The 12,968-nt window shown below is 43.9% G+C and overlaps 1 long non-coding RNA gene across 1 annotated transcript; it reads right to left on the bottom strand.

Annotated features, from left to right (window-relative positions):
• Positions 1–8,980: 8,980 nt before the first annotated feature.
• Positions 8,981–10,390, bottom strand: LOC123502317. The gene is made up of 3 exons (XR_006673930.1): positions 9,693–10,390; positions 9,379–9,530; positions 8,981–9,025 (listed from the first exon to the last, which is right to left on the bottom strand). It is a non-coding gene; the product is annotated as an uncharacterized LOC123502317 (long non-coding RNA).
• Between the last annotated feature and the right edge of the window lie 2,578 nt (positions 10,391–12,968).

The raw sequence follows: 12,968 nt of genomic DNA, 5'->3' as shown, positions 1-12,968 counted from the left end.
TACATACACATCTATATTGTTAATTATATACGAATTTATTGACTTATCTATCTGCCTGCCTATCCATCTATCTGTTTGTTTGTCCAACTGTCCATTTCCGTATCTATCAACCCATCAAATTACCCGCTTATCCATCTATCTTCACACAAGCATATAAATACCACCACCACCACCACCACCACCACCACCACCACAACCACTGCCAGTTCCCGCACCTGCTCATCTTCGCCCTCATGAACGGGAGTGTGTCAGTGATAGGCGAGGACACATCGGCTCATCAATTGCATCGCCAACCTTCGCCTACTGTTTCGTGTCAACCGGGAGTCCCTGACGACACATCCTCCCAACCTACACGCTTTCGGACCCACGTAGCACGGGCGTGGGCGTGGGTGGAATCGTGGGTGACATATACGTGGTGTCAGGCGCTTATCCGATTCCCTTTGCCTCTGTCGTCTTCATTGGTTCTCTACACACTTGTCAGGTCCCTACACGTGCACACTCGCGTACGGCAACACGTGCCTGGCCACGCGCACCACATACCTCCTACGGTACACTTCTAAGCGCCTTCGTACCGCGCGATGCTTTTTCTGCCAAGGACAGGCGCCGTTTGTCAAACAGACAATCAACCAGTGTGTCAGACAGTCAGTTAGTCAATCATTCAGTCATTCAGTCAGTTAGCCAAATAGTCAGTCAGCCAGATAGTCAGTCATTTAGTTAGTATTTTATTCATTTAATCAGTCAGTCAGTCAGTCAGTCAGTCCAAATATCAGTCAGTCAGTGAATCTATTAGTTAGACAGGCAATCTATCCATCAATCCGTCAATCTTTCAGCCACTCAATCAATCAATATTCACGATGCAAAACAAGCAAACACACCACCAATAGTTACCACCACAATCACCACCACCACCACCAATACACAGCACACTGACATCATCACCACCAACACTTTCTAAAGGTGTGTACACACTTACTGAATTTCCACGCATCGTTTCATCGTTGCGTATCACACTGTGATACAATACGATGCAACAGGGTATTGTACCCATTTTTGCCTATCCGCGTGGTGTATCATCGTTGAGTGATGCAACAGTGTCATTCAGTTTGTTCCTGACCGTAGCCATGAGTGCAAATGTGCAGTTGTCTGTGGCCACACACAACTGATTTTCAGTTTGTCTGCAATTGGGGTCAAAATTGCAAAAATATTCATGCCCGTCCACGACAACACTGAACATGCAACGCGACGATCCCACGCTCCTCGTCCACACACACACACACACACACACACACACACACACACACACACACGAAGGTTGGTGAGTTGTGTATCATTCCTTTGAGTTGACGCCAAAAGACCGAAAAATGGCGGATCGAACCCGTTGCGTAACTTTGTGTCATATTTTGACACGCAACGGTGAAGCACTATCCTGTCAACACTGCTACGCAACGGTGATCCGATACGTGGAAATGCAACAAGTGTGTACACGCCTTAATTAAAACACAAACAATATTCATACACAGTGTTACACCCGCAACCCCGACCGCCGCCCCTCCACCGCTCGTCTGGTCCCGCGGCACGCAGGGTGGCCAGCCAGACAGCCGAGGTGACTCTGGGCGGCGGACTAACCTTCCTTCAAGACGTGTTTGTGTCCGTGGTGGAGGAATGAACTGATGGTGGTGGTGGTGGTGGTGGAGGACAGGATTCAGAGCGAGTGAGTGAGTGAGTGAGTGAGTGAATAAGTGAGTGAGAGAGAGGACAGGAAAGAATAGAAGAAAGAGGAAAAATAAGAATATCTTATCAGAACACAACATTTCTCTCCTCTCCCCCACCCCAGGTCTCGTGTCTGGTGATGAAATGGAGGTCTGGTGGTGGTGGTGGTGGTGGTGGTGGTGGTGGTGGTCAGTTGCCAAATGAAAATATTCTACGTCACCAGCTCCACCTTGAAAAGTCGCTAAAAGGTCGCTAAATCATTGTTGTATATGCTACAAATGTGCCTAGACGAAGTAAGTGGCTTGACTAACACATAGGCTAATCAGTGCAAGGCCCCCTTGACTAACACCCGCATCACACCACAGCCCGTCCTTACTACGTCCTGCATGCAAAATCTCCAGGACGTGCTGAGGACTGGACCATGCATATTGACGTATTACTGACGCAGCGATAACTTGGTTGACGCATTACTGACGCAGCAAGGATTTGGTTGAGGACCACCTGCTCATGAGTTATTACCGCTCTCACCTCCTGCATCATGAGTCAACAACTCCTGCACCAGATGGTCCTGCTCCATGGACAAGTCGCTAAGAGAAGACGGAGAAAAGAAAAGGTCGGATATCAAGGGACGTACGCAGTAAAGGCTTGGTAGATACGTAGCAGTGGATGGGGATTTCGCAATATCCACCATTGGACACAGTGATCTCCACTACGTCCTCTTGGTAGAAAATGGAGGGATTTATGAACGTGTTGAGAACGTGTTGAGAACCTGCTGCGCGTAGTAAGGACCGCCTCTGGTGTGATGGGGCCTTGACACGGAGAGTTTATCCCTGTCAGTGACGCACACCAAACTTGTCTCGGGAGCCTCGCTCGTCTCCTCTCCACCTCCCCCTCCCCCGCTGTTCCCCACACTCTCATCACTCGCCTTTTAAATCTCATTGATGTTTACTTGATTGATTGATAAGTTTATTGTTGTAGCAGTGTATACACCATCGAACTGTTGTCCATTTACGTATGAATGAACCTATCAAATTACCAGCTTATGTATCTATCTATCTACACACAAGCATGTAGATATCTCCACCAGCACCGCCAACACCCACACCTGCCCACCTTCGCCATCATGAACGGCAGTGTGTCAGTTTACACATACTACTAGTATTTCCATGCCACTATATTGTGGCATCATATCACCTCAGACGCTGGTCAACAAGACGAGACACAGCAAGGAGCCCAGACCAGACGACACGAGAGAGAGAGAGAGAGAGAGAGAGAGAGAGAGAGAGAGAGAGAGAGAGAGAGAGAGAGAGAGAGACACACACACACACACACTTAACACACACACACACACAAAGCTATGGGCGGCGTCAACACCTCCACACCCACTGCCGCCCACATCTGTCCCGCCCATGCATGCTCACGCCCAGGTTTCCCAGTCAGCCCATACGCCTCCGCAGCCGCCCTCACTATATAATGAAGTGACTCAAGACACACAGATCCACGTGTTCCGGAGAAAACTGACGTCTGGAGAGAGAGAGAGAGAGAGAGAGAGAGAGAGAGAGAGAGAGAGAGAGAGAGAGAGAGAGAGAGAGAGAGAGAGAGAGAGAGAGAGTCTCCATCTTGAGATGAGCAGAGTTCAGTGTAATTATCTTCCAGCAGTCCACACACATAACACCTACAGTACACAACCACCCTCCCACGCATTATAACTACCATACGCCTAATTAACTACCTTAACTACCCTCCACCAGCTAACTGTCCACATGTGACTCCTTCAATGCACGACACACCTTCCTAGTACAGCCTGTCCACCCCGTCACTGTCCCATCACCGTCCCATCACTAATGACACTGTGGCACCATTAATTCACTACCCTTCACTATCCACTCACTCCCACACGTCACGTCACCCCTTCAGTGCATTATTATACAGCTTTCTATTAAACTATCCGCCCCATTACCGTCCCATCACTGTCCCATCATGTTTGTTCCCTCCACTCTATTAATAGACTCACCCTTTCACTGAGCAGGTGGAGCTGGTGGACTAGGTGGGGCAAGTGGGGCGGTCACCGTGTTCACAGGTCTCGTGTCTGGTGAGGAAATGGACGTCTGGTTCCGGGCGGCGGCGGTGGTGGTGGTGGTGAGTTGCCAAATGGAAATATTGTACGTCACCAGATCCACCTTGAAAAGTCGCAAAAAGGTCGCTAAATCATTGTTGTACATGCTACAAATGTTCCTACACGAAGTAATTGTCTTGACTTACACATAGGCTAATCAGTATAGGGCCCCGTTGACTCTAATAAGGACCGTTTATCCCTCCCAGTGACGCAGAGCAAACTTGTCTCGAGAGCCTCACGATTGATGTTTCATTGATTGATTGATAAGTTTATTGTTGTAGCAGTGTATACACCATCGAACTGTTGTCCATTTCCTATGAATGAACCTATCAAATTACCAGCTTATCTATCTATCTAACACACAAGCATGTAGATATCTCCACCAGCACCGCCAACACCCACACCTGCCCACCTTCGCCATCATGGAGGGCAGTGTGTCAGTTTACACATTACTACTAGTATTTCCATGCCACTATATTGTGGCATCATATCACCTCAGACGCTGTGGCGCCATGCAACAAATTGTTGACTAATTTCGCTTCACTTGCAAACCAGATATTGTTTTGCATCTCTTTCAACTGATAGGAAAACAAGTCGATACATTATGCATTTTATTATATCAAGAGATATTGTGTTGCCATTAGAAATATATAGGAGTATCATTCACAAGATATCGTCATATCAGTAGGTATGAAAAATAAATACAAGTAACAAAAACTGCACCACGTTACAAGACACTGGCCAGACACTTAAATTAAGTATTGCATTGAAAGACTCACAAAACATCATCTTGGGAAACACGTAACAATACCTTTGTGCTTCACAACAGGAATGATGAGTGATGAGCAGAGGAATCGTGACCCAAGAGGTTACCTTCCTCTCTTGGTCTACACTCTCCTTTCTTAAATACTATATACATATGTACACCGTACACTCCTATTACAATAACATAACATAACATAACATAAATAATAGGATAACAAAGGGCCACCAGGGCCCATCTAGGTTATCCTGTATCAGTCGCACAGCGACCTCGTCATCAGTACTTAAAGATACACTTACAAGTACACAATACATTATATACTAATTCTAAATATTTGGCCCATTAACAGGGCTAAGTCCTGCAGTGAATTCCTCTACAATCTGTGATCCCCATACATGGGGATCATGTCTTGTTTAACTATAGTCAATTTCTTATAAAAACTATCATGCAGTGCTATACATAATTATAAATCTAATAAATTGAAGTGCTTATCTATTCTGTTTTTAAACATTGTCAAACTAGTGCTATTTACAACCCTCTCTGGCAATGCATTCCAGAGCTATGACTAAAGAAATATTTTCTTCTATCTAACCTGCAGCCTTGCTTTCTAATCTTCCTGCCATGATTTGTAGTCCTACTTCCTCCTCTAAGGTAAAGAAAGATCTCACATCTATGTAGTTTGTATCTGAGAACATTTGAAATAACTCATGTTTAATCATATCTCCTCTTATACATCTCCTCTCAAATGAAAACATGTTTAATTCCTTTAATCTATCTCTATACTCCAGGCTCTTGCTTCTAAACATTGCTTTGAAAATTTCATAGTCCTGTCTATCACTACTCCTAAATCCTTTCCTCCTCTACTGCCTCTAGCCAACATCCCTCCATCTCATAGCTAAAGTTTGTGTTTTCTTTACCTAAATGCTATGCATAACTTCTAAATATTACTGTTTTCTGCTGCTATAGATAAGGCATTGCAAAAAACCTTACCCGCTACATATCTACAACTGTCTACAAATTCAACAAATTTATCCACCCAATCTACAAATGGTCAATGAAATACACTACACCAGTGATGAAGATCTGTGGCCAACCTTCAGAACTTCATTGGTACGTCTCCAAGAATCACCCTTTTCTTCTTCCTCTTCCTTTCTTTCCTCCTCTTGTTCCTTTGGCAACACCGGCAGTAGTAGCAGTCTGGTGTCTGTTGTATGTCATGCACGCTCACTCCAAAAACTTGCCTCACTTCTTTGGCGTTAGTAGTACTGAATCCTGGAACAAGAGATGGAACAATATTGAAATGGCGTCCTCCTCAATGCCTGTTGTCTTGTGGCACACAGGGTTGGGGAAGGGATTGTGGAGGATGTAACGATAAGGATGGTATGTTAAGGAGAGCCAAGGTGGATCGGGTTTGCGTGGGTGGCTCTGTAGGCCTAAGGAGGAAAACTGCCGTACCAAACCCATAATTAATACGAGCGGAGGAACTTTGTGAGTAGGGATTTTGGAATGTTGTGCATGGTAGAAATATTAGTGTTAGCATGAAGTGTACTACAACATGTATACGGAGGAATAGAGTAAGGAAGGCAGGGTATTTAACATTGTGTGAATTGGCACGCGGGGCAGTAGATTTGAGTGGGGGGCAGGAAAGGACGCGATCTCGGGTGAAGGGAGTGGCACTCTACTCGGACATTGGTGGGTGTGGACGCGTCACGGTGAGCGAGGGTCTCTGATCAGGTGGGTAATGTGATCAGGGCAGCGGAGTTTCGTGGTAATATAATCGAGGGTGTCATTATGTGGAGTTAAGTGGTGTATTCAAGTGGGGAGAGAGTGTTAAGGGTGCCTCTCGTGTTTCTCTGTTGTTGGTTCAGAGTGCCGCGTCACTTTCATCGTTTTTGTTCGAATGTACTTACTATATTTGAAATATATGTAAAATTGACTTGGAAGAGAGTTTTCCTTCAATGAAAATCCCAGCCCGTGTGGTACAATGATAACACGTCGCCGAATGATGAGTGATGAGCAGAGGACTTGTGTCCCGAGAGGTTTTTCATGTAGGAAGAGCGCCAGCCAAGGGCAAGAAACAAAGAAAAGATAAAAAAAAAGGCCCACTTGAATGCTGGCTCTCTAAAAAGTGGAAAAGCGTCAGCCAAAACAAGGGAGGAAATGCCTCGATATCTCTCTCTTCAAAGAAGACAAGTCGCAGGAATTCGGAAATACAGATGCAGGGAGGGAGTTCCAGATTTTACCAATGAAAAGGATGAATGATTGAGAGTACTGGTTAACTCTTACGTTGGAAAGTTGGACACGATAGGGATGAGAAGAAGAAACCTTTGTACAGCGAGGCCGCAGGACGAGGGGAGGCATGAAGATAGCAAGATCTGTAGAACAGTTAGCATGAAAATAACGATAAAAGAGAAGGAGATTCAACATTTCGGCGGTGAAAAAGAGGCTGAAGACAGTTAGTCAGAGGAGGGGAGTTGATGAGACGAAAAGCTTTTAATTCCACCCTATCTAGTAAAACTTTGTAACTGAAACCCCCAAACATGCGAAGAGTTCTCCATACACGTGCAGATAAGGCCCTTATACAGAGTAAGGAATTGAGGGCAAGAAAAACTGGCGGAGATGCCTCAGAAGCTGTTTTAGCAAGAGATGAGATGTGAAGTTTCCAGTTAAGATTATGAATAAAGGACAGACCAAGGATATTCATTGTGGAAGAGGGAGACAGTTGAGTGTCACTGAAGAAGACCTGTACCTGTCTGAAAGGTTGTGTCGAATTGATAGATGGAGGAATTGAGTTTTTGAGGCATTGAAAACTACTAGATTTTCTCTGCCCCAATCGGAAATCTTAGAAAGATCGGAAGTCAGGCGTTCTTTGGCGTCCCTGCGTGATCAGTTGACTTCCTGACTGGTTGGTCATCTCTGAAAGGACGTGGAAAGATATAGGGTGGTATCATCAGCGTAGGAGTAGATAGGGCAACAAGTTTGGTTAAATAATGAATAATAGAAAGAGTGAGGGTGACAAGACAGAACCCTGAGGAACTCCATTATTAATAAATTTAGGAGAAGAACAGTTTCCGTCTACCACAACAGCAATAGAACAGCCAGAAAAGAAACTTAAGATAAAGTTGCAGAGAAAAGTATAGAAGCCGTAGGAGGGCAGTTTGGAAATCAAAGCTTTATGCCAGACTCTATCAAAAGCCTTTGATATGTCTAACGCTACAGCAAAACTTTCACTGAAATCTCTAAAGAGGTTACTTTCCTCTCTTGGTCTACACTCTCCTCTTTTAAATTCTCTATGCATATGTACACGGTATATTCCTATCACAATGCTTCTATCACAACTTCTACATATCACGGTTTTCTGCTGGTGTAGATAAGGCATGGCAAAAAACCTTACCCACTTCACATCTACAACTGTCTACAAAATCTACAAATTTATCCACCCAATGTACAAATGATCAATGAAATACACTACACCAGTAATGAAGATTTGTGGCCAACCTGCAGAACTTCATTGGTACGTCTCCAAGAATCACTCTCTTGTTCCTCTTCTTCTTCCTCCTCCTCTGCCTCCTCTTGTTCCTTTGGCTACACCGGCAGTAATAGTGTGGTGTCTGTTGTAGGTCTTGCACGCTCACTCCAAACACTTCCCTCACTTCTTTGGCGTTAGTAGTGATGGATCCTGGAACAAGAGATGCAACAACATTGAAATGGCGACAACATTAATAAGTCCTGAAAAAAAAATAACAAGAAAGTACAAAACCTTTTAAAATGACACACGAGGATATAAAAGGGTAATGTACAAACCACAATACTCACATCATGGTCACTCAACACTTTATTCTACGCTTGCTTCAGTGTAGTCATACAACTGTGGGAAGAATGTAATGCTGTCCCGTTCAATAGTGCATGCAGCCGCTCGCTCCCTCCTCCCGTCCTCCTCACTGCCTGTTGTCTTGTGGTACACTGGCTGGGTTGGGGAAGCTTGCATGGATGATAACACGTCGCCGAATCTTCAGGAACCCGACAAACATCTGTACACTGAAAATGTTGCAGGTGAGATGAAAAAAAAAAAAGTAAGTCGGCAAACTTTACAGTAATGGAATATTCTCAGTGTGTCAAGAACAATTTAGAATTGTTTAAAGTTTGGAAGAATCTCACCCACTGCTTAATTACGCCATCTTTGCCACAGCACAGCCACAACACAACCAGAGCAAGACCCCACAGTATAAAGAAGTGAAAAACTATTTGACTTACCCCAACAGCTAGGCAAAGAACCCCAAGGGAGCCCAGCACAACACCCACCACCGTGCCAGCTTGGGGACTTGACACTTCAATGACCGCCTTCTCCTGACCGTTGCTGCTGCTGGGCGGATCGAACACTGCTGAGGGATGGTCCACAGGAGAGGATCTGGGCGACTCCACGCACTCGTCAACGTCTGAGGGTGGAGAATTACACTCTCAGAAACACAGATTTATTACAACTTAAGGATAGATTTACACGCATTCCAGGAACACATTCAACAATACGTTGAGGAAAACTACAAAATTATATCAGTACTCATGACAAATGCATATGGCAAGATTAAATTATACTTAATCATAAAGAACAACCTATCCGTAAATCACTGATCTTAGTAATACTCGTGAGACAAAATGCATGTTGATGTATGCCAACAATAACAAAATACCACACTAACTTCTTTAGGCTGCTGCTAAATGAAGAGGTGAAGGACTGACAAGTTTAAGAAGACAGACCGTAGAGTGACATTGACAGTTCAGGAGGCCTCACCTTCACACTTGAACTTTCTGACACGTGTCTGTACCCTGCATGGCCGGCACTGGCAGTAGTATGACTCTCGAGTGTTGATGTAAACAGGCTCACACACACCCGACATTCTTCTCCCGGCACTCCTCAATGCCACACAGCTGCACAAACTCATCCTGCCACAAGAAAGGCATTTGCTTCAGTAGTGTCAAGTTGTGATTTTGTATTGTAGTGTATACAATGTAAGAAAATCTGCAACTTTTATATGAAACAAAGGAGTTCAGGGCATGAGTTAAGCCTTATGTTAGATACTGACAAAAGCAAGGCCTTCTCCTCACCTCTCCGTTACTGCAGCAATCATTGATGCCGTCACACATGCGCTGCTTCGGAATACCACTGCCAGCACTGTGGGACTGACTGACTGACTGACTGACTGACTGACTGACTGACTGATTGTTGTTGCTCTTCCGTGTGGGGGTCGTCTGCAGCTCTGCCACTATTGCACTCTGTGGGTGAAATGCTGGCTTTGTATTTTAACATCACTATTATTCATGGTTTAGACTATCGTAAGGTAAATTTAGATTGACTAGATGGTGTTTTAAGAGAGAAACCCTAGCAGTAAGTTACCACAATGCTGTTCATCTTAGCTCTCCGTGTTTCCTTGAAATACAAGTAACCGACAAACAACAAAATTTACACTCCCACACAGACAGTCAAAGGTCCTCATTAATGTTGCCTACAATAAGCAAGGTTGCTCAATTTCATCCACCTCTATGTACATTGCGAATCACATTAAATATTTGTCATTATTTTCATCTTAATGTTCTCCGGCTTATGTACTGTGAATTAACCCCACCCACACACAAACCTACCCACTCAATGATCACTTCCAAATTGTCGATCGTGCTTACAAAATACCAAAACAATTGTTCAGTTTACTGTCCATATCAATTTGGAACACTGCCGAACCTGTTATAATGGTCAACAATTTGAAATCATTGAACCTAGCTTTGTCAAATCCCCTTGGATACTGCCAACATGAAAAACCTCATAGTACCAATAAACGCACTTACAATTCACTACAAGCACACAGTATGCACCAATACTGACACCACACCACAAAACACACCATACACAACTGACACACACACAAACAACTTAAATCACTCAAAACTAACACAAAACACCCTGCAACACCTCAAAATATAAAAAGCTCACCCAAAACACATTACAGACACCCAAGTTACCAATATCATCCCTACACACACACACACACACACACACACTGACGGTGGTGGTTGAAGTGTTGCACGAGGGTGGCGTAGAAGGATAAATGAATGTTCAGCTGCATCACATCGCCCCGATAGAGCCATACAACTGGTGGGTAAGCCTTGCCCCACGTCACCTCACCAAACAGAGCAGGTCAGAATATATGCAAGAAGGGACAGGCGTGGGAACCTGCTGACGTAACGCGTCGTGACCTGACACTACCTATCCTCACTCAAAGAACGTAGTAGTAGTAGTAGTAGTAGTAGTAGTAGTAGTAGTAGTAGAAGAAGTAGTAGTAGAAGAGAAGAGAGAGAGAGAGAGAGAGAGAGAGAGAGAGAGAGAGAGAGAGAGAGAGAGAGAGAGAGAGAGAGAGAGAGAGAGAGAGAGAGCAAACAAATCTTAACAGAAAAACAACAACAACAACAACAAAACCACAACTTCCTTTACTCCTATATCCAGGGCAGAACACGGAGACACAGGCTTGCCCGACTTTAGTGAACAGCGGCGGGCAGTCAGCGTGGTGCAAGGTGTGGGTAATCTGCGCCGTGAATTGACCGCCCACAGCCTCCGCCACGTCCACCTCATTCTGCCTGTCGTCACCTGGGAACGAAGCGGGTAATCAATAATGGACACTTGTTATAAGGGCCCACTGACACTGAGCTAGCCTGTTGATGGCCTCAAAACATACTGAAAAATCCTTGTATAGGCCCAATTCACTCTTACACACACCCACGACAAACCACACATACCCAAACCCTCTTAAAAACTCAATAACATCCCAAAACACACTAAGAAAACACAGAACAGGTTAAAATACCTCCAAACTCACTAGAAACACCCAATATTTACTGAAATAACCCCCACACACACCCAAAAGACCACTAACACCCCCCCACCACTTATAACACTCATAACAAACACAAACCCCACTCAGAACACCAACCAACCCCTCAAAGTTCTCCCAAACCACACTCAAAACATGCTAATACTACACACACCTCAATCAACACTCTCAAAATACGTAAAATATACCTAAAAGATCTAACATATACTGAAAACAAACGAAATGAACCCCAAAGCATACTTATAACACTCCAAACAGTCTGCAACACTAATGAACAAGCTTAAAATACCCCAAATCTATCCCAAAACCAACAGTATGCATTATAAACAACGTTAGGATTAAAAAGGACACTTACCTAAATATTACACCTTGGCTTCTCCTATTCCACCTTTATTTCTCATTTTTTCTTCATCCTTCTCCATTGTTACTCCTTCTTCCTCCTCCTCCTTCCATCCACACGTCTGAGCCTAGAAACACATCAAAATGTTAGATATTAGACAAAAATTCAGGAAATGGAGGGTGACTTAAGTATTGTAGCTTTGCTGCTGCTCCTCTTCCTCCTCCATTTCTCCTTTCTTCCTCCTTATCCTCCTTTATTTCTCCTTTCTTCCTCCTTCTGCTACAATTATCTACACACCTGAACCTCGAAACACGCGAAAACACGTAGAAATCACTAGATATTAGGCAAAATATTGACGAACTGCGGATTTGGAAAAGTGGCGCCAACCCTGGGCCTATGGTGAGTCACTACCTGGGTGGGCTGTGGTCATCCGAGAGAACGGGAACGGGGGACTCGGCTAAATTACGTAAATCATTTGATTTCAAAATGACTTTTAGAAAAACGAAGCCACGGCCAAATGCTTGTTATTTTATGACGTGATAAATACTTAAACTAATTTTCAAAATATCAAAATATCTCCAGCTTAACTGGTTTTTAAAAAAGGTCTAAATTAAGTACGTTAAAAGTACAAAACATTTTAACCCATAAATCTCTTAAAACGTCCTGTAAAGTCAAGCCATTTTCACTTGGCAAGTATTTTATCACACTTCTGGGAGTCTGAGCTATCTTTTAGGGCATTCTACAGCGAGTTAGACCGAGAAGCAGAAACGTGAGCAAATAAAATAATGAAAAATAAGAGCTTTTTACAACAGCCCCAAACACCATTTCAAAGTCCACATATTTCACTCATTAGATTGATTTCACACTTAAAAGAGGACAGGCACTCTTTTGCTACCATAAAGGCCCACTTATACCTTGAAATGAAAAAGCTCAAAACTCCAGGTGGGAAATTTTGAGCGTTAAAAGCCTTTAACATACGCCATAAAACACCACTAAACGCCACATATTTACCCAGCACAGGCGCGGAACACACTTCAAACACGACGAAACATTTATAGAAACCATAAAACATACCATGGAAGCGCAATATTACCGTCAGGAAATATTCGAAAAAAGTATTTGACCCAGCAGGCTGGCGATAGAAGGGTGATGGCGTGGGTA

This window comes from Portunus trituberculatus, chromosome 11 (genome assembly GCF_017591435.1).
Source record: "Portunus trituberculatus isolate SZX2019 chromosome 11, ASM1759143v1, whole genome shotgun sequence".
Taxonomy (NCBI): domain Eukaryota; kingdom Metazoa; phylum Arthropoda; class Malacostraca; order Decapoda; family Portunidae; genus Portunus; species Portunus trituberculatus.
The sequence above is the reverse complement of the archived record's forward strand: the minus strand, read 5'-3'. Positions and strand labels throughout refer to the sequence as shown.